We start from the raw sequence: 24,741 nt of genomic DNA on the forward strand, positions 1-24,741 counted from the left end.
ACCGTATTTGTCACAGTTGTTGGATGCAAAATTTTAGCCAAACCGGACAAAAATAGGGGCTTGTAGGAACTCAAGAAGTCAAATTGAGAGATCGGTTTATAGGGGAGCTATATCAGATAATAGACCGATTTGAACCGTACTTAACACAGTTGTTGAAAGTAATAACAGAACACCACATGCAAAATTTCAGTTGTTGGAAGTCATAGCAAAACACTATTTGCAAATTTTCAGCCAAATCGGACAAAAACTGCGGCATGTAAGGACTCAAGAAGTCAAATTGGGAGATGGGTCTATATGGGAGCTATATCAGGTTATAGACCGATTTGAACCGTACTTGGCATAGTTGTTGGAAGTCTTAACGGAACAACACATGCAAAATTTCAGACAAATGGAACAAAAATTGCGGCTTCTAGGGGCTCAAGAAGTCAAATCGGGAGATCGGTTTATTTGGGAGCTATACCAGGTTATAAACCGATTTGCACCGTACTTAGCACAGTTGTTGGAATTCATAACCGAACAACACATACATAAATTTTAGCCAAATCGGACAAAAATTGGGGCTTGTAAAACTCAACAACTCAATTCGCTATATCAGGTTATAGACCGATGTGAACCCTACTTGGCATAGTTGTAGGAAATTGTAACAGAATACTAAATGCAAAATTTCAGCCAAATTTCAACAAAAATTGCGGCTTCCAGGGGCTCAAGATCGGTTTATATGTAAGCTATATCTAAATCTGAACCGATTTGGCCTATTTGCAATCCGCAATGACCTACATCAATATTTAGTATCTGTGCAAAATTTCAGATGGCTAGCTTTACGCATTCGACCGCTATCGTGATTTCGACAGACCAACGGACATGGCTACTTCGACTCAGAACTTCGAGACGATCAAGAATATATATACTTTATGGGGTCTTAGACGAATATTTCGAGGTGTTACAAACGGAATGACTAAATTAGCATACTCCCATCTTATGGAGGTGGCTATAAAGGAGGGTGAGTTGGAAAAGCTAGAACATACAAGGAAAAATAATTCAAGCCATTTGTCTTTTTTTATCTATTTTGACAGGATTTTTTTTTTTGGCTTTTTATCTTTAAAAAAAAATTTATTCATGATTTAATTTTGAGGTTTAGAATTTTATCAATGATGACATATTTTTATGCTCCATCTCTAATGAGCATGGTTGTTATTCTTTTAGTTTACTCAATCATACCCAGGAGTATATATCAGTTGTATTGACAAAAGTAATTATTTTGGCTTTTAAACCATAATAATTGCTGTATAGTGATTTTGCAAATAGTTTTTAATTGCTGTGGTTTACCAGAAAAATTACAAACAATTTGCCTTTTGACTTAATTATTGGGTTTAAATTCAATTATATGTCCAATTAATCCTTAAAAAGCCTAATAGTATGCTTTGGATTTGCGACGAGCCTATAATTAGGTAATAATTTATAGGATAATTTATAGATTGACATACCGCAAATGAAATACATTATACAAATTTTAGTATTTGTTTTTGCTATATTTCAATAACAAAACAAATATTTTTATAATTGCATGGTAATTTGATCTATTATTTATGTGCCTAGATGTATGCTCTAAATTATTTTTATATCCACCGCCATTCTGGCGAGAACATTTTTTCTGTGGTAGTTATGCTGGTGACATTTGTGAGATACTATGCCATGTAAACAATTCTCCCCAAAGAGGTGCACTCAACCAAATTTGTTATTCAAAACAACAAAAATGTTTGCTAAAACAGCAGACATTACTGCTTTACTTTAGACATTTTTTAGAATTTTTTTTTAGGAATTTTATTGGAAGAGATGATTTTAATTTGTGGAATATTGCTGCAAAGAAGCTACCTGATTCATCCATTTGTATACATTGCGAAATATGGCTGAGCTAGCTCGCATTTTTTGTTATTGCTCTACTAATGTGCACATGACTGGTATGGCCGTTTGTATCTAAATTATAAGAAAAAACGAAATTTAAAGAAAATGCAATAAAGCTTATTATTGGTCCACTGGGAGATTAAGGGGTGAATCTCCGTGCGATCCAGTGCGGCGACTATCGTCTCTATCTCCACATTATTGAAGGATCCTTCAATATCCAAGAAGGTCACCAAAGTGTACTCCTTCTGTCGGAGAGACGTCTCGACCTCCTGTACCACCTCGTGAAGGGCCGTCTCCACCGACCTGTCTTTGAGGTATGCGTGTTGTTTCCCACTGAAGTGTTCCGGCGTCAATCCCCCTCTCACCTTCCTTGAAAGGTGTTTTTGCTAATTCCCACCCCCAAGGTGGGAAGAATAAACCACAGTTTAGATAAAGACCACCTTGACTTCCCTCCACGCCCTTGATATGTACGACCATGCCGGACTCGCTCGGACTATCCGCCGAGATAACTATTTCCTCACTTTTCTGTCTTAACAAGATTCCTTCAAAAACATTCTACGGCAATTCACACTACGGTCAGATTTTCAGCCTGCTCTTGACCATTACCAGTTTTTTTATTGTAGCTCCACTCTGTTTATGGCGGTATAAGATCTTAAAAATAGACGTTTTTAAATAATACTGTGTTGGATTTGGTTTTCCCGCTGTGGCTGTGTTTAAATAGCTTGCAGCAGTGACATTCGGCGAAAGTCCCTGCACGGGCGCCAATTTATAATATAGTTTTGCCTTCAATTGTGTTTAGATTAGATTATCTTGAAGTGGCAGTCTGCCATCAGACTCACTTAGACGTTTATGTTCATGGCAATACCACAGGAACAGGAGAAGGAAGATATCCTCTAGTTCCTACCATTGAACCATACAGGTCCAGGAACCATCCACTAATTCAGACAAATTGCCAAAGCAATGAGAACCTAAAGTGGAACTCTTGCTGGCTGCCAGAGCGGGACACACACACAACAGATGTTCTATAGTCTCCTCATCCTCGAAGTCCTCACAGCTTATGCAGAAGTCTTTACTTACAGTCTGTCAGCATGTTTTCCGATCATACAGTTACCTGTCAAGACGAAAACAATGACTCAGACGCCTGTTTTTCTATTTGCAACTTCTATTACCAGGGATATCGCAATCGGTTCTAGCAAAAATAGTGATACAGTAATTTTTATACCCACCACCATAGGATGGGGGTTTTGAGTCGATCTAGCCATGTCCGTCTGTCGAACCCGTAAAGCTAGCCGCTTGAAAATTTGGACTGATACTTAATATTGATGTAGATCGTTGGGGATTGCAAACGGGTTATATCGCTTCAGATTTAGATATAGCTCTCATAAAAACCGATCTCCCGATTTGACTTCTTGAGCCCCTGAAAGACGCAATTTTTGTCCGATTTGGCTGAAAATGAGCTTGTAGTGTTTTGTTACGACTTCCAAAAAGTATGCCAAGTACGGTGCACATTGGTCTATAACCTCATATAGGTCCCATATAAACTGATCTCCCGATTTGACTTCTTGAGCCTTTACAAGCCGCAATTTTTGTCCGATTTGGCTGAAATTGAGCATGTAGTGTTTTGTTACGACTTCCAAAAACTGTGCCAAGTATGTCGAAACTTTTGCATATGTCGTTTTGGTATGACTTCCAACAACTATTCCTGACTGGCGTTTTTCTATTTGAAAAAGTCATTCAAAGAACTTGACAAATGCGATCCATGGTGGAGGGAATATAAGATTCGGCCCGACAGAACTTAGCACGCTTTTACTTTTCTAAATTGTTGAATATTACTCTAAAGAAGCCACTTGATCCATCCATTGGTATACATTTCGAAATGTGGCTGAGCTAGCTCGCATTTTTATAACCAATACCGAAGAATGGTGGTATATTAATTTTGTCATTCCGAAATATCCATTTTCGACCCTACAAAGAATATATATTCTTGATCGTCGTAATAATCTAAGACGATCTAGCCACGTCCGTCCGTCTGTCTGTTTTTTAAAATAGAGATATTGAGCTGAACTGTGCAAAGATTCTTTTTTTTCATGTTAAGTTCGAGGATGGGCTCTATCGGACTATATCTTGATATAGCCCCCATATAGATTGATCCGCCGATCCGCTGATTTAATGTCTAAGGTCCATAAAATACACATTTATTATCCTATTTTGCTGAAATTTAAGACAGTGAGTTGGGCACGCGACAGATCGGCTCATAAAAGGTGCAATTATTGTCTGATCTCGGCACAAATTGGGACAGTTAGGCCCTCGATGTCCCTCTTTAATTTGGACCACATCGGTTCAGATTTGGTTATATAGCTACCATATAGATTGATCTCTCGATTTAAGATGTTGGGCCCATTTGTTGTTTGAAATGAACTCTTGCCTTGTACACCTGCAATAGGACCTTTCGCCAAAGCGGGGTGTTTAATTTGCGAGTGATGTACTGGATTTATAGCTTCGTTGGCCAACTTTTAATGCTATATGGTGTTGTGATTTGGTGGACGAGGCTTCAAAAAATCATCTTCTGTTGAGTATTCAGCCGGACCCAGGCGTTCAGCGTCATAGGCGCACATGCTAATGTCTGCGCTATGGTGTCCTCCATTTAAGGTCGATTCATTGTCCGATTTCGTTGCAATTCAGGACAGTGAGTTGTGTTAGAGATAGGGTACAGCTGCCAAATAGACCAATATTGAATCAAAATTGAACAGTGACTTGTATTTATTAAACCACTCAATGTCCGTGCCATACTTGGATATAGCTGCAATGGGTGCATAAATAATCCATCTTTCACCGGATTATGACGAAAGGTGGTTTGCATGTATACCCGAGGTGGTGGCAATCCAAAGTTCGGCCCAGCCGAACATAATACCTTTTTACTTCTTCTAACATAAAATTAATATTTTTACCACAATACAATTACCATATAGTGATTTTACAAATAACTCAAAACTGCTACGGTTTACCATACAAAATTACAAAACAATTGGTCATTTGACACTATTGTTGAGATTTTAATCAAATTATATATCTAATTAGTTCTCTAAATGCCCCCTAATATGCTATTGATTTGTATGCAGCCTATGAATATGCTATAATTTGTAAGCAAATAAGTTGACTAGCATGCGAAGTTTGAAGCTCAGTTGTAACATTATGAAAAAAAAAATAAAAAGAAATGTAAATATAATTTTTTTCCGAATTCAATGGCAACATTAATATTAATTATACAATTGTAATTAGATTTTAAGTGAATTCTGATTTATAGTTATTTAAAAAATTTAAATCAATTTTAATTGAAACAAGTAAAAGCGTGCAAGTTCAGCCGGGCCGAATCTTGGGAACCCACCACCATGAATTCTGCTAAAAATTGATACATAATAAATTTAGTTGAAGGGCATGAATTTATTCTACATACCAAACTGTCAAAAAGGCAAAAATTAAAGCTTCGAGGAACTGAACAAGGATGATCGAAAGACCGGTTTACATGGGAGCTAATCAGGTTATAGACTGATTTAGACCGTATTTGGCACAGTTGTTGGAAGTCGTAACAGAACACTACATGCAAAATTTCAGCCAAATCGGACAAAGCTCCCATCGGTCAAAAAACTGATATAGCTCCCATATAAACCGATCTCCCGATTTGACTTCTTGAACCCTTACAAGCCGCAATTTTTATCCGATTTGGCTGAAATTTTGCATATGGTGTTCTGTTATGACTTTCAACAACTGCGCCAAGAACGGTTCAATTTGGTCTATAACTAGATATAGCTCCCATATTTTAGCAGAATCTATGGAGGTGGGGTCCCAAGATTCGGCCCGGTCGTACTTATCACGCTTTTACTTGTTTTAAAAATATATACCGAAGAAAAGCTGGGAGACTTCTTTAATTTCAATGAAGAAAAACCTATAATTATGAGATTTGACCTGAAGCGGCCAGAAGGACGATCTCTAATATGTATAATTCTAAGGATAAACATGTTACTCAAATGAGTGATATAACACCTTAGGTCAGGGCAATGCAAAGCCTGTGAGAATACTGGTAGGTAGTTTTAAGCATGCTAAGTGTAATTATACAACTCGAAATTTGTAATTTTAAGTGCTATAAATGCATTTCATTTATTTTACTTTGCAATTTTTCAAAATATATCAATACTATTTATCTTCTCTTACATTTACGAATTTATATTTAAAATAAGTATACATTATATTGTACAATGAATATACATATGCCCATCATAATACCATTATCACATTACAATTGCCGCTAGCACGTTTTATTTTACCTTTAGCGGTTAGCCACTTTCAGGTTAACTTGCAGTGTGTGTGTCAGTTCCATGTATTTCAATCGGCCACGATTATGTTGGCATAGCTGCGCCACAACATATGCTTTAAATTTAACTGCGTTTAAATAGTTTGTTGTTTACCTACAGGATGCACAGATGCTTATTTCAAATTGCATGCTATTAGGGGAGAAGTGCATGGTTGACCGAAAGGTACTACATGCTTATAGTGGGGAATTAAGTCATTAAATTATTGTGTCTATGAATAAAAGATGTAACTGAAAGTAGTTAATTCATTCCAATTTTAGAAAATAAATAAAATACTTTAAGCCCTTTGGTAAAAATGTACAAGACTACGGCATTTCCGGACTACAAGCATCGGCGGGTATAAACATTGTTGGGCAATTACTTTCGTTGTTGTTGTTGCTGCAGTGTGTTGTACACCGAGGCGGCAGCCCTTGCCGATGATGGATTCCATCGGGTCAATCCGGTACGTACAACCGGCTGCCATGGGATTACTTTCGTGATAATGATTAGCGACCTTTGTATGAATGTGATGCAACTTACAGTGGGATGATATTAAAACATTGGGGAAATTAATTTATGAAAATCGTTACATTTGCTTTATACATTTCTCATACAGAGAACGATAATACCGAGTGAAAAGACAAGGCCAGCCAAAAGATGTGAGCGTCTATCATCATATGCTGATCGGGGCACAATGTAGAACGCTGAAGAAGATGAACTTTGAGGGCATCTCAATGAAAGTGTCAACCCAACAAAAACCCCTCAAACGATCGCTAAAAAATTGGACTCATGGAATCTATACAGCGCACTGTTAGATAGTACACTGAAAAAAAAAAAAAAAATCACGAACATTTTTCAATTAATAATTTAATTGGATATAAAAATATTTTCAAATAAAAAATTAATTGAATCAATGTTTATACCCACTACCATAGGATGGGTAAAGTATATATATTCTCAGAACGTCGAGACGATCACCATGGTGGTGGGTTCCCAAGATTCGACCCGGCCGAACCTAGCACGCTCTAACTTGTTTTAATTAAGTCCTGATTTTTTTCACGATCGTCATTAAATTTAGGAAATTTTCAATTAAAAACCTAATTGATTTAATAATTTTGAACTTGAACTTTTTTCAATTGGGCTTGAATTTTTATTTCATTTTCAATTAAACAATTAATTGATTCAATAATTTTTTTAATTGAGTATTAAAATCGCTGCGCCTTCTTTAACTCTCTAATATCTCTTAAGGGTGGGGACACTTCACCTTGAATGCGGATATCGAATTCGTGCCATTGTAGCCTATGACGCTGAATGCGTTCGAGTCCTGGTGAGAACATCGGACGAAGCGGTGGTTGACGACATTTGCGAGGTACAATGCCATGGTATCACACTGCTGGAAGTCGTTCGGACTCGGCTGTAAAAAGGTCCCTTATCATTGAGTTGAATCGGAAAGCACTCATTGACGTGTGAGAATTTCGCCCCTGCTCGGTTCCTGGTGTTTTTAAAAATTAGGGTAATGAGAAGTGCTTTTTAGGGGAGGGGTGGCACCTCACATATTTCGACTCAAATATGGATATCAAATTCGTGCTGCACTTCCAAATCCCATTAATTTGAGCCTCAATATGCCATGCCCGGTAAATATGAACCGTTTGGAGGGTATATTGGGGCTGGGGCGCCACCGGCACTTTGCACTGAAAATCTGATATCAAATTCGTTCTTTATTCCCAACGGAAATGAAGTTCAGATTAGGGCGTACCCCAAAACACTTGGCTCCAAAATTGGATATCAAATTCGTATTCTACTCTCAAATACCTTTCATTTGAGTCCCATATTGTCATAATGGGTCAAATAACCCATTTGACATATCTAGAGGAGGAAAAGCGCCATCTAGACATGAACGCTAATTTTAATGTCATATTTGTAATTTACTCCCGAATACCTTTCATTTGAGTCCAATATAGCCATGGTCGGCTAATATGCCCATTTGTGGGTATTTTGGGGGGTGGGCGACCTCCCATTACTTAGACCTAATTTTGTATGCCATATTTGTAATCTACTGCTCAATACCTTTCATTTGAGTCCCATATTGACATGGACATCGAATATATCTGTTTAGATGAGTTTAGAGGTTGGGGGGCCCGCTAAGTTCTTGGACCCAAATTTTAATACCATGTTCGTTTTCTGGTCTCCAATACCTTTCATTTGATATCCTTGTTGTTCCCATCGGACCACTTTCGGATATGGGTGGCTATGTTTCCTTCCAGACAAATATACAAAGTCTATAAAAACTGTAAGAAAATCGGTTCAGCCAAGTATCAAATAATCAGAATGGGTCTAATGGCGTTTTTGAGGAGTGCGTGACCCCTTATACTTCGATCTGATTTTGTCTGCCACATTCGAAATCTACTCCCGAATACCTTTCATTGGAGCCCCATATTGAAACTAAGGTTCAATATATGGAGTTTCGGGGTTGAGGCGGCTCGATGGGTACTTAGACTTAAATTTTGATACTATACTCGTATTCTACTCTCCAATACCTTTCATTTGATACCTTAATTGTCTCGATCGGTCCGCTTTTGATTTTGGGTTGTGCTTTTGGCATGGGGAGGGTCCGTCCCCGTCCGATATCGAAAATTATATAGCCTATGTTTCCTTCCAGACCAAACCACACAATATGCGAAGTTTAGAGAAAGTCGGTTCTGCCGTTTTTCAGTCTATGCTGAACAAACAATCATAATCCCAAATATCCGTGATTGGGTAATGTGCCCATTTTGAGCGCTTTTGTGGGAGTGGGGTGGGGTGTCAGATTCGTGTGGGTGGGAGTGCCAGATTCGTTATCTACTCCCGAATACCTTTTGAGTCCCATATTGTCATGATCATCAAATAAACCTATTTTAAGGGGTTTTGGGGCTGGGTCAGCCCCCCGGTACTTGGACCCAACTTTTGTTATGAAATTCGCACTTTACTCTTGAATATCTTTCATTTGAACCCCTAGCTGAACCCGGCCCGCTTCGCTGCGCTTCCTTTTACACGTTCTTTATTCCCAACGGAAATGAAGGGTAACTTTCTTCTCAATTACTCTTTGCATTCACTTAGTTACGTATATATTTTGCGGCCATGTTTTTATAGAACTTTTGGACCATTGTCGCAGGCTAGGAGTAGTGAAAAGCATATGATCAACTTTGAATGCTCTCCTGTACCTCTCGCGCTCTTTTTATACCCTCCACTATAAGATGGGGGGTATACTAATTTCGTCATTCTGTTTGTAACTACTCGAAATATTAGTCTGAGACCCCATAAATTATATATATTCTTGATCGTCGTGACATTTTATGTCGATCTAGCCATGTCCGTCCGTCCGTCCGCCCGTCCGTCTGTCTGTCGAAAGCACGCTAACTTCCGAAGGAGTAAAGCTAGCCGCTTGAAATTTTGCACAAATACTTCTTATTAGTGTAGGTCGGTTGGTATTGTAAATGGGCCATATCGGTCCATGTTTTGATGTAGCTGTCATATAAACCGATCTTGGGTCTTGACTTCTTGAGCCTCTAGAGTGCGCAATTCTTATCCGATTGGAATGAAATTTTGCACGACGTGTTTTGTTATTATATCCAAGAACTGTGCCAAGTATGGTTCAAATCGGTTCATAACCTGATATAGCTGCCATATAAACCGATCTTGGGTCTTGACTTCTTGAGCCTCTAGAGTGCGCAATTCTTTTCCGATTGAAATGAAATTTTGCACGACGTGTTTTCTTATTATATCCAACAACAGTGCCAAGTATGGTTCAAATCGGTTCATAACCTGATATAGCTTCAATATAAACCGATCTTGGGTCTTGACTTCTTGACCCTCTAGAGAGCGCAATTCTTATCCGATTGGAATGGAATTTCGCACGACGTGTTTTGTTATGATACCCAACAACTGTGCCAAGTATGGTTCAAATCGGTTCATAACCTGATATAGCTGTCATATAAACCGATCTGGGGATTTGATTTCTTGAGCTTCTAGAGGGCGCAATTCCTATCCGATTTGGCTGAAATTTTGCATGACGTATTTTGTTTTTACTTTCAACAACTGTGTCAAATAAGGTTGAAATCGGTTCATAACCTGATATAGCTGCCACATAAACCGATCTGGGATCTTGACTTCTTGACCCCTTGAGGTCGCAATTATTATCCGATATGCCTGAAATTTTGTACGATGGATCCTCTCATGACCATCAACAAACGTGTTTATTATGGTCTGAATCGGTCTATAGCCCGATACATATCCCATATAAATCGTTCTCTCTATTTTACTTCGTGAGCCCCAATGGGCGCAATTCTTATACGAATTGGCTGACATTTTACACAGGTCTCCAACATATAATTTAATTGTGGTCCGAACCGGACCATATTTTGATATCGTTTTAATAGCAGAGCAACTCTTTTCTTATATCCTTTTTTGCCTAAGAAGAGATGCCGGGAAAAGAACTCGACAAATGCGATCCATGGTGGAGGGTATATAAGATTCGGCCCGGCCGAACTTAGCACGCTTTTACTTGTTCTTTGTTCGGTTTTGCTTGGCTATTCAAATAATTTCTATCTCCATATAGATGGCGCTGAATTTGTTGTTGGTAATGCTCGCTGTTGATTCCCATCACATTGTCATAATTTTGTCAATTTTTGAATTCAATCGATTTTCCAGTTTTGTCGGCCTACCCATGACAAAAATATCAGAAACATTTTTCTGCACTGGTTATTCCTTCAATAATAGTGGCGACAATAATCATTATTCATTTATGATATCATACGATAATCATTATTCATCATTTAAACAGCTATTTTCCCTTTATAAAATCAGCTGTTTTCAATGACTTGGCGAACGAATCGAGTGACAAAACGAAAAAAAATGCTTATCGGCACGCTACTTGGGCTCGACTATAAAAATGAGGCTTCTTATCTTAGAGCTACATTTTCAGCCAAACCTGCTCCACTGAGCTTTCACTTTTAAAACGCAGAAAATGACCTCTGTACGTTCGTTGAGCTTCCCCTCTAACAGATTAACACAAACTTGGATATTCGCAATCTACAAAATAATTTTTTTTTTTATCTATGGCAATGATAGGCACTTAAACTATCTGAAACACTTATTGATAGAGCCCGTCTTAGGGTGGGAAATTGAAAAAAATAATACAGCAAACAACCGCAACGAAATTTCTATACATTATTTTTCTTTATTTTACGAACTGATAGGCTGCAAATGCTGCATGATCAATTTTCACCACTCTGCCCTCTCTCTGATCGGGGTGGCGTCTCCATTCAGTTGATCCATTTGCAAACAGAATAGATGGCGCTTATTTAAATGTTAATGCTGTCATCGATAAGGGAAAGGTTTAGACTTTAATACCCAACATGTTAACAAAATAACTTAAAAGTTCTCCGTTCCATGTCACCCCGGATCCTTGCGTAATCACATATAAGCGACTGAAAATTTGTCATTTCTCCCATCTGTAAGAGATTTTTTGCGCATATTGTTATGAGTCTTTAGATTTCTTTTGTCTATGCTGCTACTCGCTTGGAGCGGCTTAGCGCCTATAATATTGATCATGATGTGGTAGTTGTCTATAACATACTATATGGTTACCTGTTGAATAGTAATAATTTAGTCTTTTTTAAATCAAATCAAATTGCCATAATAAACGATCTCAGTGGTAGGGAACTAATTTGCCGGTATTTATATTAGGTGCGGTGGCGACAGTTCTTAGTAATTTAACCATGTAAAACTTTTGAACATGCCTCACGACATCTGCCACTTGAGCACAAATTTGAATGGCGCACTCCACTTAAAAATATCTATCACTTGATCCCCCATTGTGATTATCGTCCAATAAACCTATTTTAAGGGGTTTTGGTGTCGGTGATATCGGTACACAAATGGTTATTGGCTGCCCGAATTATTTTTCGAAATGCTGAAATGAACAACTGCAGGGCATGCCAAAAGGAACCCAGACCACCTAGGGCTATGTCAGATTTATGTAGCATTCAGCCATCAGACTCACTTAGACGTTTTCGTCCATTAGGGTACCACAGGAACAGAAGAATGAATATGCCTTCTAGTCCTTACCGTTACCGAACCATACAAATCCCTTTAAAAAAAAAACTTGCGAATGTGTACATCCGCTAAATCAGACAAGTTCTCAACGGAATAAAAACCTAAAGTGGAACTCCTTCTGACTGCCAGAGCGGGACACACATACAGCAAATGTTCTATAGTCTCCTAGTCCTCAGCAGAAATTGTTATTTGCAACCTTCAGTCTGTCAGAATGTTGACCAATCAGACAGTGGCCTTTCATGACGGACACAATGTCTGCTCTACAAAGCGATAGCAAAGACCCAGCGGTAGCAGAGACAAAGATAAAGTAGGCATCCCCAAGTCTAGATTGAGCCCCCACTTTGTGACCATCTGGCACTCGTTAGCTTTGGGGCTTGATCCTAAAAATAAAAATTGCAAATTTTGCCCATGAACATTCCACTAAGGAACAGGGGCAAACTTCTCACATATCAGTGAGTGCAATCCGATTCAAGTTTAAGCTCAATGATAAGGGGCCTCCTTTTTATAGCCGAGTCCGAACGGCGTGCCGCAGTGCGACACCTCTTTGGAGAGAAGTTTTACATGGCATAGTACCTCACAAATGTTGCCAGCATTAGGAGGGGAAAACCACCGCTGAAAATTTTTCTGATGGTCTCGCCAGGATTCGAACCCAGGCGTTTAGCGTCATAGGCGGACATGCTTACCTCTGAGCTACGGTGGCCTTCGTAGCTTAAATGTCGCTAAACGCATACCCATAGATTCCAGTTCGCCTGGAATGGAAATATAGTTCCTAGTCCATCAGAACAGGGGATATCGTTGAGAGATCTGCGACAATTGAGGGCGGTTTTTGAATTCATAAATATGCTCCCCGAAGATTTAATGGTTCTCAGGCTGTCTGAGAAGATGTTTATGCCTATCGTCGTTATCAAGTTATATCTTAGCCACTCCACCACTTCTTTAATTGCAAGGAACTCCGGTTGATACACATTACAGTGGTCGAGTTACTTTATCGATATGACCTACCTAGTCGTCTACCTTGGAACCATCCATATAGAAGTCTATGTAACTCCTATTACCACGGGTATCGTAGTTCCAATCGAGCAATTTGTATAGCCACAATGTCTAGTGGCATTAGTTGTAGCATTAAATTCAGTGCATCAGATGGTGTCTTCATCAGTGCGGCTGTGATGCACAAACAAGCCATCCCTTGGATCCGGTTGACTATTGAACAGTAGGTGAACTTTTGAAGCGCCGTCCACCAGACTACAACACTATTTAGTATTATAGGTTTTACAACTGCAATATATACCCAGTGCGTGACACACGGTTTAAGCCCCTACCACCTATAACCATTCAAAATTTCAAAAAGTTATCTGTTACCGTTTTCATGCGGCAGATTTTTTTACTATTTTTCCCCCACTTTATCCCACTGTGCAGCTTAAGATAGCTATCATGTCTGCCCATCTGACAATTTGTATATTGCTGTTATAAAATTATTGCCTAATTTAAGGCTCAATATATAAATGATTTTTTCCAAAAATTTTATGAACAATTGTTTCGTTCCTCATGATTTTTTTTTTTTGACTACAGTTATGTTCCTGCCTTTTAAAAAGTTGCTTGTATTTCCTTCATACAACTTAGCTAACTCACTTAAATGCAAAGCAACCAGCATTTGAGAGCAAAACAAATCAAAACTTTCCATTGCAGTTGCAATTTTCATTTGCCCATCTTTTTATATCCACCGCCATAGGATGGAGGTATACTAATCTAGTCATTCCGCTTGGAACAACTCGAAATATTCGTCTTAGACCCCATAAAGAATATATATTCTTGACCGTCTCATCATTCTGAGTCGATCTAGCTATGCCCGTCCCTCCGTCTGTCGAAATCACGATAGCGGTCGAACGCGTAGAGCTAGCCGCTTGAAATTATGCACGATACTTAATAATAATGTTGGTTATTGGGGACTGCAAATGGGCCATGTCGGTTCAGATTTAGATATAGCTCCCATATAGACCGCAGTCCTGATTTAATTTCTTGAGCCCATGGAAGCCGTAATTTGTGTCCGATTTGGCTGAAAATGAGTAAGTAGTGTTTTGTTATGAGTTTCAAAAACTGCGCCAAGTACGGTGCAAATCGGGCTATAATCTGATATAACTCCAATACAAACCGGATTCACGACTTGGCTCCTTGAGCAACAACAAGTGTGCCAAGTACGTTCCGAATCGGATTGAAACCTGATAAAGCTGCCATATAAACCGAACTCCCGATTTGACTTCTTAGCCCCTTATAAGCCAGTTGGTTGAAATTTTGCAGATTGTGTTCCGTTATGACTTCGAACAACTGTGTACCAAGTACGGTTCAAGTCGGTATATAACCTTATATAGCTCCGGTCTCTCGATCATCCTTGTTTGGTTCCCAGCAGCTTTAGTTTTTGCTTGTTTGACGTAAGTTCGGTATGTAGAATAAATTTATGCCCTCCAACTATATTTATTATGCATACATTTTTAGCAGTATCCATGGTGGTGGGTTCCCAAGATTCGGCCCGGCCGAACTTAGTACGCTTTTACTGGTTTTTTGTTCACTTCTCAAGAAAAGGCAAGTTACGCGGCTTATAATGGCAAAAGCTTTTAAAAAGGAAAACCATGCCAAAAATAAAGTCAAATAAAACTATTTATGATAAACCATAGAGAATAGCATAGAAAACAAAAAACAGAAAAACTGCGTAATATACTTTTAGGCTGGCTGGCTTTTCTTATAACATTGCATACTTGGTGGCTGGATGCCTTTGGCAAACAGCTTCTATTTATAAAATCAGTTTACCAGCTTCAATAGAACAAAATATTAATTTTTTTCATTCACTTTTTTCGAGGCAATTCTCTTGCAAAGGTTAAGCATTTATGAGACTTGTACTTGTAACACTGCAATTAGACACAACTAACATTAAAGTAGACCAATGTCAATGATAACAGAACAGCATGGGAAATTTTAATGAGATGTACGATTCATTACTATAAGGGCGAAGAAATTTAAAGAAATATTGTGGTTTTTTGTTTATTTAAAGAACCATTAAAGATGCCCAACAAGTTAGAGATGCGTTTAAAGAGAAAATGTGTCTAAGAAATTTTAAATTTTAATGCGTCAAAATGTAAGCTTTAACGGGAGGCATTCTGAGTTAAATTAAATTTTTAAACCAGTAAGGAAAGGCAAATGTCGGGCGGTGCCGACTTTATAATACCCTACACCTACCCTATAAACACAAAAGGGGGGGCTACATCTAATTCTGAAACAAATTTGATGTATCCAGTTAGATTATTAAAATTCCTGTTTCAAATTTCGAGCAAAGCTGATATGTTCAAAATATAATAACTACGGTTGACAAATGACAACAAATTATCCAAAACCTGACGAACAAATATATGGGAGCTATATCTTAATCTAAACCGATTTCGACAAACTTTATGGATATTGTGAAATTGGTCGAGGAAGATTAGTCAATAAATGCGCTTGCAGTGGGTCTAGGAGTGAAAATCGGGCTATATATATATATCTGAACAGATGTCTATGAAATTCACCAGTAATATCGAGAGTCATAAGTAAATCCTTCCTGTTGAATTTCGAGAGAATCGGTTAACAAATTACCATTTGATTGGTGTATTACTGCAAATTTGACAAACATATATGGGAGCTATATCCAAATTTGAACCGATTTCTATGAATATCACCAGTAATATTGAGAGTCATAAGAAAATCATTCCTGCTAAATTTCGAGAGAATCCGTTGACAAATGACCATTTTATTGCTGTATTATTCCAAATCGGACGAAAATATATATGGGAGCTATATCCTAATCTGAACCGATTTTTATCAAATTCATCAGTAATACCGAGAGTCATAAGAAAATCTTTCCTGCCAAATTTTCGATAGAATCGGTTAATAAATGACTATTTTATTGCATTATTACTGCAAATCGGACGAACATATATATGGAAGCTATATATAAATCTGAACCGATTTTTTCCAATTTCGATAGGCTTCGTCTCTAGGCCGAAAAACATGCCCATACCAAATTTGAAGAAGATCGGATGAAAACTGCGACCTGTAGTTTGTACACAAATTAACATGGACAGACGAACAGACGGACGGACAGACAGACGGACATAGCTAAATCGAATCAGAAAGTGATTCTGAGTCGATCGGTATACATATCAATGCGTCTATCTCTCTTCCTTTTGGTTTTTACAAACTAATTCACTAAGTTATAATACCCTGTACCACAGTAGTGGTGTAGGGTATAAAAAAACAAATTCTATTTTATGAACTTATTCCAGTGTGATCCAATGTTTAAATTCTTATAGTTGAGATTAAGTTTGAGGTTCAGATTATTCTAAATACAATAGACGCAGTTTACAAAAAGGTCAAGCTTCAATAACCTTATAATACAGAGGAATTATGTGAAGAGTTAAATATAATGCCTTAAATGGTGTTACCCTAAGCGTGGTTGTTAGTCATAGTCATTTTTATATCCTCCTTTCCTATAGGATGGGGGTATACTAACATCGCCATTCCGTTTGTAATACATCGAACTATTAGTCTAAGACCCCATAAAGTAAAGGGTGATTTTTTTGAGGTTAGGATTTTCATGCATTAGTATTTGACAGATCACGTGGGATTTCAGACATGGTGTCAAAGAGAAAGATGCTCAGTATGCTTTGACATTTCATCATGAATAGACTTACTAACGAGCAACGCTTGCAAATCATTGAATTTTATTACCAAAATCAGTGTTCGGTTCGAAATGTGTTCAAATTTTGACAAATTTTGTTCAGCGATGAGGCTCATTTCTGGTTGAATGGCTACGTAAATAAGCAAAATTGCCGCATTTGGAGTGAAGAGCAACCAGAAGCCGTTCAAGAACTGCCCATGCATCCCGAAAAATGCACTGTTTGGAGTGGTTTGTACGCTGGTGGAATCATTGGACCGTATTTTTTCAAAGATGCTGTTGGACGCAACGTTACGGTGAATGAACACATTTCGAACCGAACACTGATTTTGGTAATAAAATTCAATGATTTGCAAGCGTTGCTCGTTAGTAAGTCTATTCATGATGAAATGTCAAAGCATACTGAGCATCTTTCTCTTTGACACCATGTCTGAAATCCCACGTGATCTGTCAAATACTAATGCATGAAAATCCTAACCTCAAAAAAATCACCCTTTATATAATATATATTCTTGATAGTCGTGATATTTGAAGTCTAACTATCCATGTCCGTTCGTCTGAACGTCTGTTCGTCTAACTAAATAACATTCGAAGGAGTTTAGTTAGGCACTGGAAATTTTGCACAAATACTTCTTATTAGTGTAGGTCAGTTGGGATTGTAAATGGGCCATGTTTTGATATAGCTCCCATATAAACCGATCCCGGTTTTTTGACTTCTTGAGCCTTTAGAGAGCTCAATTCTTATCCTGTGACATTCAATAGATGTGTCAACTATGGTTCGAATCGGTCCAAAACCTGATATACCTCCCATATAAACTGATCTCCCGATTATACGAAATGTGATCCATCAATAACCGTTATTTGCAAATTTCGTGGGTTACGTATGTTCGAAGGATGGTCAGATGTGTTAGGCCACTCTGTATACTTCTTCATTTAGTTCAGATCGCCCCAGATTTGGATACAGCTGCCATATAGACCGGTGTCTCGATTTAAGGTCTTGGGCCCATAAAGGCGCATTTATTTTCCGAATTTGCTGAAATTTGGGAGAAAGAGTTGTGTTAGGACCTTCTAATTTTCTTTTTTAATTGAGCCAAATCGGTCTAGATTTGGATATAGCTGCCATAAAGTCCCATTTTTCGATTTAAGGTCTTGGTCCCATAAAAGGCGCATTTATTGTCCGATTTCGCTGAAATTTAAGACAGTGAGTTGTGTTAGGCCCCCCGATATTCTTCGGTCCAGATTTGGTTATAGCTGCCATATAGACCGATCTCTCAATTTAAAATCTTGGCCCCAAAAAGGCGTATTTATTATCCGACTTTGCTAAAATGACTGACACCATGACTTATGTTAGGCTTTTCGACATCCGTATCCTATATATTGGTTTGCCCAAAAAGTAATTGCGGATTTTTCATATAGTCGGCGTTGACAAATTTTTTCACAGCTTGTGACTCTGTAATTGCATTCTTTCTTCTGTCAGTTATCAGCTGTTACTTTTAGCTTGCTTTAGAAAAAAAGTGTAAAAAAAGTATATTTGATTAAAGTTCATTCTAAGTTTTATTAAAAATGCATTTACTTTCTTTTAAAAAATCCGCAATTACTTTTTGGGCAACCCAATATATGAGAGTTATATCTAAATATATCTATCGAGAGAATCGGTTAATAAATAACCATTTTATTGCACTATTTCTGTAAATCCAATTTTTTTCCAGTTTCAATAGGCTTCGTCTCTAGGTCGAAAAACATGCCTGTACCAAATTTGAAGACGATCGGATGAAAACTGCGCGACCTGTAGTTGGTACACAAATTATCATGGACAGACGACGGACATAGCTAAATCGAATCAGAAAGTGATTCTGAATCGATCGGTATACATTTCAATGGGTCTATCTCTGTTTCTTCTACGTGTTACCAACAAATGCACTAAGTTATAATACCCTTACCGCAGTATTGGTGTAGGGTATAAAAATATCTGAAGTGTATTACTTTTAAGGGTAAAAGATGGTTATTGATGAATAAAGAAATATTTTTTGAAAAAATTTAAGACAACGGTTATTTGTTGATCAGACACGAGTCTGATCAAAAAATAACCGTTGTCTTAAATTTTCTCGGGCCTCTAGAGGGCGGAATTCTTATTTGATTCGGTCCAAAACCTGATATAACTCCCATATAAACCGACCTCCGTATTATATTTCTTGAGCCTCTAGAGGGCGCAATTTTTAACCGAAAATTACTTCTTCTATGAGCCTCAACATACGCGCTAAGTATGACCTGAATTGGTCTTGACCTTGATATAGCTTCCATATAAACCGCGCCCCTAAGGTGGGCAGTCTGGGTCTGATTTGGCTGAAGTTTTGCACAACGACTTCTACTAGGATCTTTTACATACGTGTAAAATATACTCTAAATCTGTCTATAGCCTGATATTGCTCCCAAATAGACCGATCTTAGGTAATTCTTATACGATTTGGCTGAAATTTTGCACATTAGCATTTACTATGGTCTCCAAAGTCCAAGCCAAGTATGCCCAAAATCGGTTCGTAACCTAATATAATCCCAATAGCATAGCAATTCTTATCCATATGCAGTGATGTTTAATCGGGAGATCGGTTTATATGGGAGCTATTACAGGTTATTGACCGTACTTGGCACAGTAATTAGGAATTTCCGATTCCAAAAAAGTTTTAGCCCAATCAGAAAAAAAATTGCATCTTCTAGGGGCTCTAGAAGTCAAGCTGAAAGACCTCTTTATATTGGAGCTATATCCAAATCTGAAACAATGTGGCCCATTTGCAATCGCTAACTACAAGTCAAATCGGTAGATCGGCTTATATGGGAGATATATCTATTTCTTGACCGGCATATCTGTTGGAAGTCAAAGGTGAACACTACATGCAAAATTTCAGCCAAATCGGTTTATATGGGAGCCATGTCAGGTTATAAACCGATTTAGACCGTACTTTTCACAGTTGTTGAAAGTCAAATTTCAGCCAAATCAGACAAAAATTGCGGCTTGAAAGTGCTTAAGAATTCACATCGGGAGATCGGTTTATATGGAAGCTATATCTAAATCTGAACCAATGTGGGCCATTTGCAACCTCCAACAGCCTACATCAATATAAGGTATCTGAGCAAAATTTTAGGCTTCCAGCTTTAAGCGAAAGATCAGGCCTTTGGTGGAAATCGAACCCACGATCCCCGTATCAGTAAGTTGAGCACGCTACCAACTCGGCTACCAGGGCGACCTAGGAGTGGATAACCACTGCTGAAATTTGTTTCGGATACTCTCCCCCAAGATTCGAACTCAGGCTTACGGCGTCGTAGGTGGACATGCTAACGTCTGTACCACGATGGTACTGTACGTTTTATACCCACCACCGACGGATGGGGGTATATTCATTTTGTCATTCCATTTGCAACACATCGAAATATCCATTTCCGACCCTATAAAGTATATATATTCTTGATCAGCGTAAAAATCTAAGACGATCTAGACATGTCCGTCCGTCTGTCTGTTGAAATCACGCTACAGTCTTCAAAAATAGAGATATTGAGCTGAGACTTTGCACAGATTCTTTTTTTGTCCATAAGCAGGTTAAGTTCGAAGATGGGCTATATCGGACTATATCTTGATATAGCCCCCATATAGACCGATCCGCCGATTTAGGGTCTTAGGCCAATAAAAGCCACATTTATTATCCGATTTTGCTAAAATTTGGGACAGTGAGTTGTGTTAGGCCCTTCAACATCCTCCGTCCATTTGGCCCAGATCGGTCTAGATTTGTATATAGCTGCCATATAGACCGATCCTCCGATTTAAATTTGGGGCAGTGAGTTGTCTTAGGTCCTTCGACATGCTCCGTCAATATGGCTTAGATCGGTTCAGATTTAGATATAGCTGTCATATAGACCGATCCTAAAATTTAGAGCCTTAGGCCCATAAAAGCTGCATTTATTATCCGATTTTTCTATAATTTGGGACAATGAGTCGTGTTAGGTCCTTCAACGTCCTTTGTCAATTTGGCTCAGATCGGTCCACATTTGGATATAGCTGTCATATAGACCGATCCTCCGATTTAGGGTCATAGGCCCATAAAAGCTGCATTTATTATCCGATTTTGCTGAAATTTGGGACAGTGAGTTGTCTTAGGTCCTTCGACATCCTCCGTCAATATGGCTTAGATTGGTCCAGATTTGGATATAGCTGTCGTATAGACCGATCCTCCGATTTGGGGTCATAGGCCCATAAAAGGCGAATTTGTTGTCCGATGTCACTGAAATTTAGGACAGTGAGTTAAGTTAAGCCCCTTGATATACTTCTGTATTATCGCACAGATCGGTCCAGATTTGGATATAGCTGCCATATAGACAGATCTCTCGGTTTTAGGTTTTGGGGCCATAAAAAGCGCAATTATTGTCCGATGTTGCCGAAATTGTGGATAAAGAGTTAAGTTAAGCCCCTCCACATATTTTTGCTATGGGACATAAGGTATGAGTTTTGCACCAGATTTTGACGAAAGGTGGTTTACATATATACCCGAGGTGGTGGGTATCCAAAGTTCGGCCCGGCCGAACTTAACGCCTTTTTACTTGTTATTAAATATTTAGCTGCTCAGGCAATGTTTAAACCATACAGTCAGGAATATCGGGCATTGTATGAAGGATAGCACAGTATCCGGATTATAAAATGGACAGCTCCCTTGCCCTCACAACAGTGACCGCATCAATTTGTCCAGCCACAATGTCCAGAGGCATAGGGTGTAGAATTAAATTCAGAGAATTAGTTGAGTCTCTCTCAGTGGGGCTGTGATGCACACACAAGTATTGAAAAGTAGGTGGACTTTTGAAGCGCCGCACAGTGGGCCAAATGGCAAAAAAATTGGAAATAAGTCTACAACTTTTTATCTGTTGATTTTAGCCATACAAAATGTTCTAGACATTTGTAGAGGAGGACATAGGCTTTCAGAAAAGTGCTGTTGTTGGTCCATATCTTTAATACAGGGTGAGCTACAGGGTGTCAAAGTTGACCACTTTTGACTTCTCCAAGCTTCTGGGGGCCATAACTTTTGATCTACTCAACCGATTTACATGATTTAGGACTCTAGAGAAAGAGCTTGACAAGATCTAAAAAACTTATGCATAAAGTACCATGCCATCGTGTACTGTTAAGGAGTTATGAATTGTTTAATTTTAAAATATGAAAATTTGGCCTTGGTTTTTTTCAGTGTTTTTTAAATAACTCCGTCAATTTTAAAGCTATAAACTTCATACTTCACACAAATTATGCCAGCATATGTGTGCATAAAATACAAAAGGAATCACGTGAATATCTTTGGCGGTTTAAAAATGGCATCGTTTTCAATATGAAAAATATTTTTTTTGTCAAAAAATTGCAAAATTTTTCAAAAAAGATACTCCCATTTCCTTTAAGTTTTCGCAAACTTTGGCCGTCAAAGCATTATCATTTCTTTCCATTTTCACAAAGTCGAGGTATTAAGAAAAGTTTTAAGTGCTAATTTGGCTAATTTCGATATCAAACAACACCGTTATCTTAAGACCAAAATGGCCAATTTTTTTACTAAACTTCAAAAGTTTCTCACTGGAAAAAAAGTTCCACGGGGATTTTTTCGCTTTTTTTGAACTTAAATGAAAGCTTAAAATGTTCCCAACATTTTAAGGTATGTCTCGCCATATCCTAGCCATAAATGAGATCGTAGCGATCAAAATACTGAAAAAAGTCAATTTTCAAGTAGTGCTATATTCATTGCTAAAAAACAAGTATTACGTCACATTTTATTGCAAAGATGTTAAATAAACTTTTATTTGGTAACACTTCTTCTACAAAACACAAAAAGAATCATGGAAATATCTCTATTCTATTCCATTTTATGGAACCGGCAATAAAAAAGTCAATTTTTCAAAAAAGTCGAATTTCCCAAATTTTGTTTTTGTTGTCCTAATTGCACATGACACACTATAGCCATATTTACGCAACATACCTTATCGTAAAGGAAATTTTCATACCTTTCCAACAATGTATAAAACATTTCTCAACTCGGATTCTATCTACTCTAAAATTCATTTACACTTCATTAAACTCTATATAAAAATGTCTATTTGTGAAATGGAACCTTATATGGGGCCTACACTAAAACATTGATAGATTTGCCCAGGGTTTACAATACAAATGTGTTAGAATAAAAAAAGGTCTCCTGCCAAAGTTTAAAAAAATTGGAATAAAAATATGTGTTTTAGAGCGAAAACACTTCGCATCGGCGTGCGTTTGTATAGTACCTACATCTATTTTTAATGTAAGCTGATGATTTTTGAATAAAAAGTAACCTAGAAATATACCTGCATATATATATATATTTGTGTTAAGATTTGATGCAGACAAATGTTACCTGTTTCGCTATGTCGAATTCCCAGGAAATCCACCGTATCAATGAATGTGAAAAAACCTACCCATAAAAAATTCATTGTCATTTTTTTTAACCAAATTCGAGTCCAGGTAAATAATTATAGAAGAGTAAGTAAAAAGAGGCACTTTGGACCCCTTTTTACGATTGCGTCTGATACCTGAAATGGGTCATTAATTGTGAATATATTGCATAAATATTTGAACAAAATCCAAATTTTCTTCATTATATTTTGTAGAGGCGTAAAGGACATTTATAAGTTATGGAAGTCATACTGAAGTATTCCACTCTTTCGAAAATTGTATGGGACATCAAAAATGATTCCAAATCATACACGGAGTCATTTAAGGAACTTGTTTACACTTTGGACCACATATATGGAATAAGGCTAAATAAAGACGCTTTAGACAAACTTGAAAAATTCTACAAATCATTTGAGAGAAGGTTGCCAGAATGTTCATTCGCAAAAATCAAGTTTTTCAAAATGTATGAGAAGTGGCTGAAATCGGATCTACTTATTGAAATTAAACCGCTGATTCCCGGCCGGCCTAGCAAAGCATACGACGAAGTTACGGAGAAAACCAAAAAGAAAAAACAAGAGGAACTATTGGCGGCACATCCGCCAAATTTAATAAAAGATACGTTCAAAACAGCATTGTTAAAAACACAACCAAAAAATGTTGGACGAATTGTCGATGTTTTACCATTAGCATCTCCGAAAAGGGTAAAGAGAATGGTAGAAAGTATTCCAACTCCAAAATCGACTACAGAATTCACGGAGGAAGATGCACTGGCCCTGATTTTGAACCTAGGCCTCTCAAGAAACAAATACTCAACAATGAGGAAGGCTCTTCGTGAAAAAGGATGGGGTTGTTTACCCTCAAAACATAAATTGTACAACACCAGGACGAAAATGGTGCCATCAAATATATACGTGGACGAATTAAAAGCAAGAGTGAAACTTGCTGATCTTGTTGAAAATACAGCTGTTAGAATTATTTCTAATTTTACTGAAGAACAGTTGAACACATGTAATAATTCCGAAGTGGTTTTGATCAGCAAATGGGGTTGTGATGGATCATCTGGATTTTCCGAATATAAGCAACAAACAGAAATAGATACCAACTTCGCATCAATTTTCATGGCATCATTAGTACCATTGAGAATGAGATTGTACAAGGACCAATCTTCATCATCGAAAGAAAATGCATTTCAAGATATATGGATAAATAGAACACCTGGGTCAAAATATTTATGTCGCCCAATTCGGTTTGAGTATACA

At 37.8% G+C, this 24,741-nt stretch overlaps 1 protein-coding gene across 10 annotated transcripts in view; it reads right to left on the minus strand.

The window, feature by feature from the left end:
- Window positions 1-24,741, minus strand: part of LOC106091397 (gamma-aminobutyric acid receptor alpha-like) — a 128,780-nt gene that overhangs the window by 91,846 nt on the left and 12,193 nt on the right. For 2 of the 10 annotated variants that reach the window (XM_059360622.1, XM_059360620.1), the window contains exons 1-2: window positions 6,631-6,717; window positions 6,225-6,327 (exon numbers count right to left, since the gene is read on the minus strand). The exons of 7 other annotated variants lie outside the window; for them this stretch is intronic. The gene's annotated coding sequence lies outside the window, so the exon portion shown is untranslated. Of the gene's footprint in view, window positions 1-6,224; window positions 6,328-6,630; window positions 6,718-6,838; window positions 6,892-24,741 lie in introns of those variants that run through there. One more of the 10 variants, XM_059360625.1, reaches the window with a different exon arrangement.

Source organism: Stomoxys calcitrans, chromosome 1 (genome assembly GCF_963082655.1).
Source record: "Stomoxys calcitrans chromosome 1, idStoCalc2.1, whole genome shotgun sequence".
NCBI classification, from domain to species: domain Eukaryota; kingdom Metazoa; phylum Arthropoda; class Insecta; order Diptera; family Muscidae; genus Stomoxys; species Stomoxys calcitrans.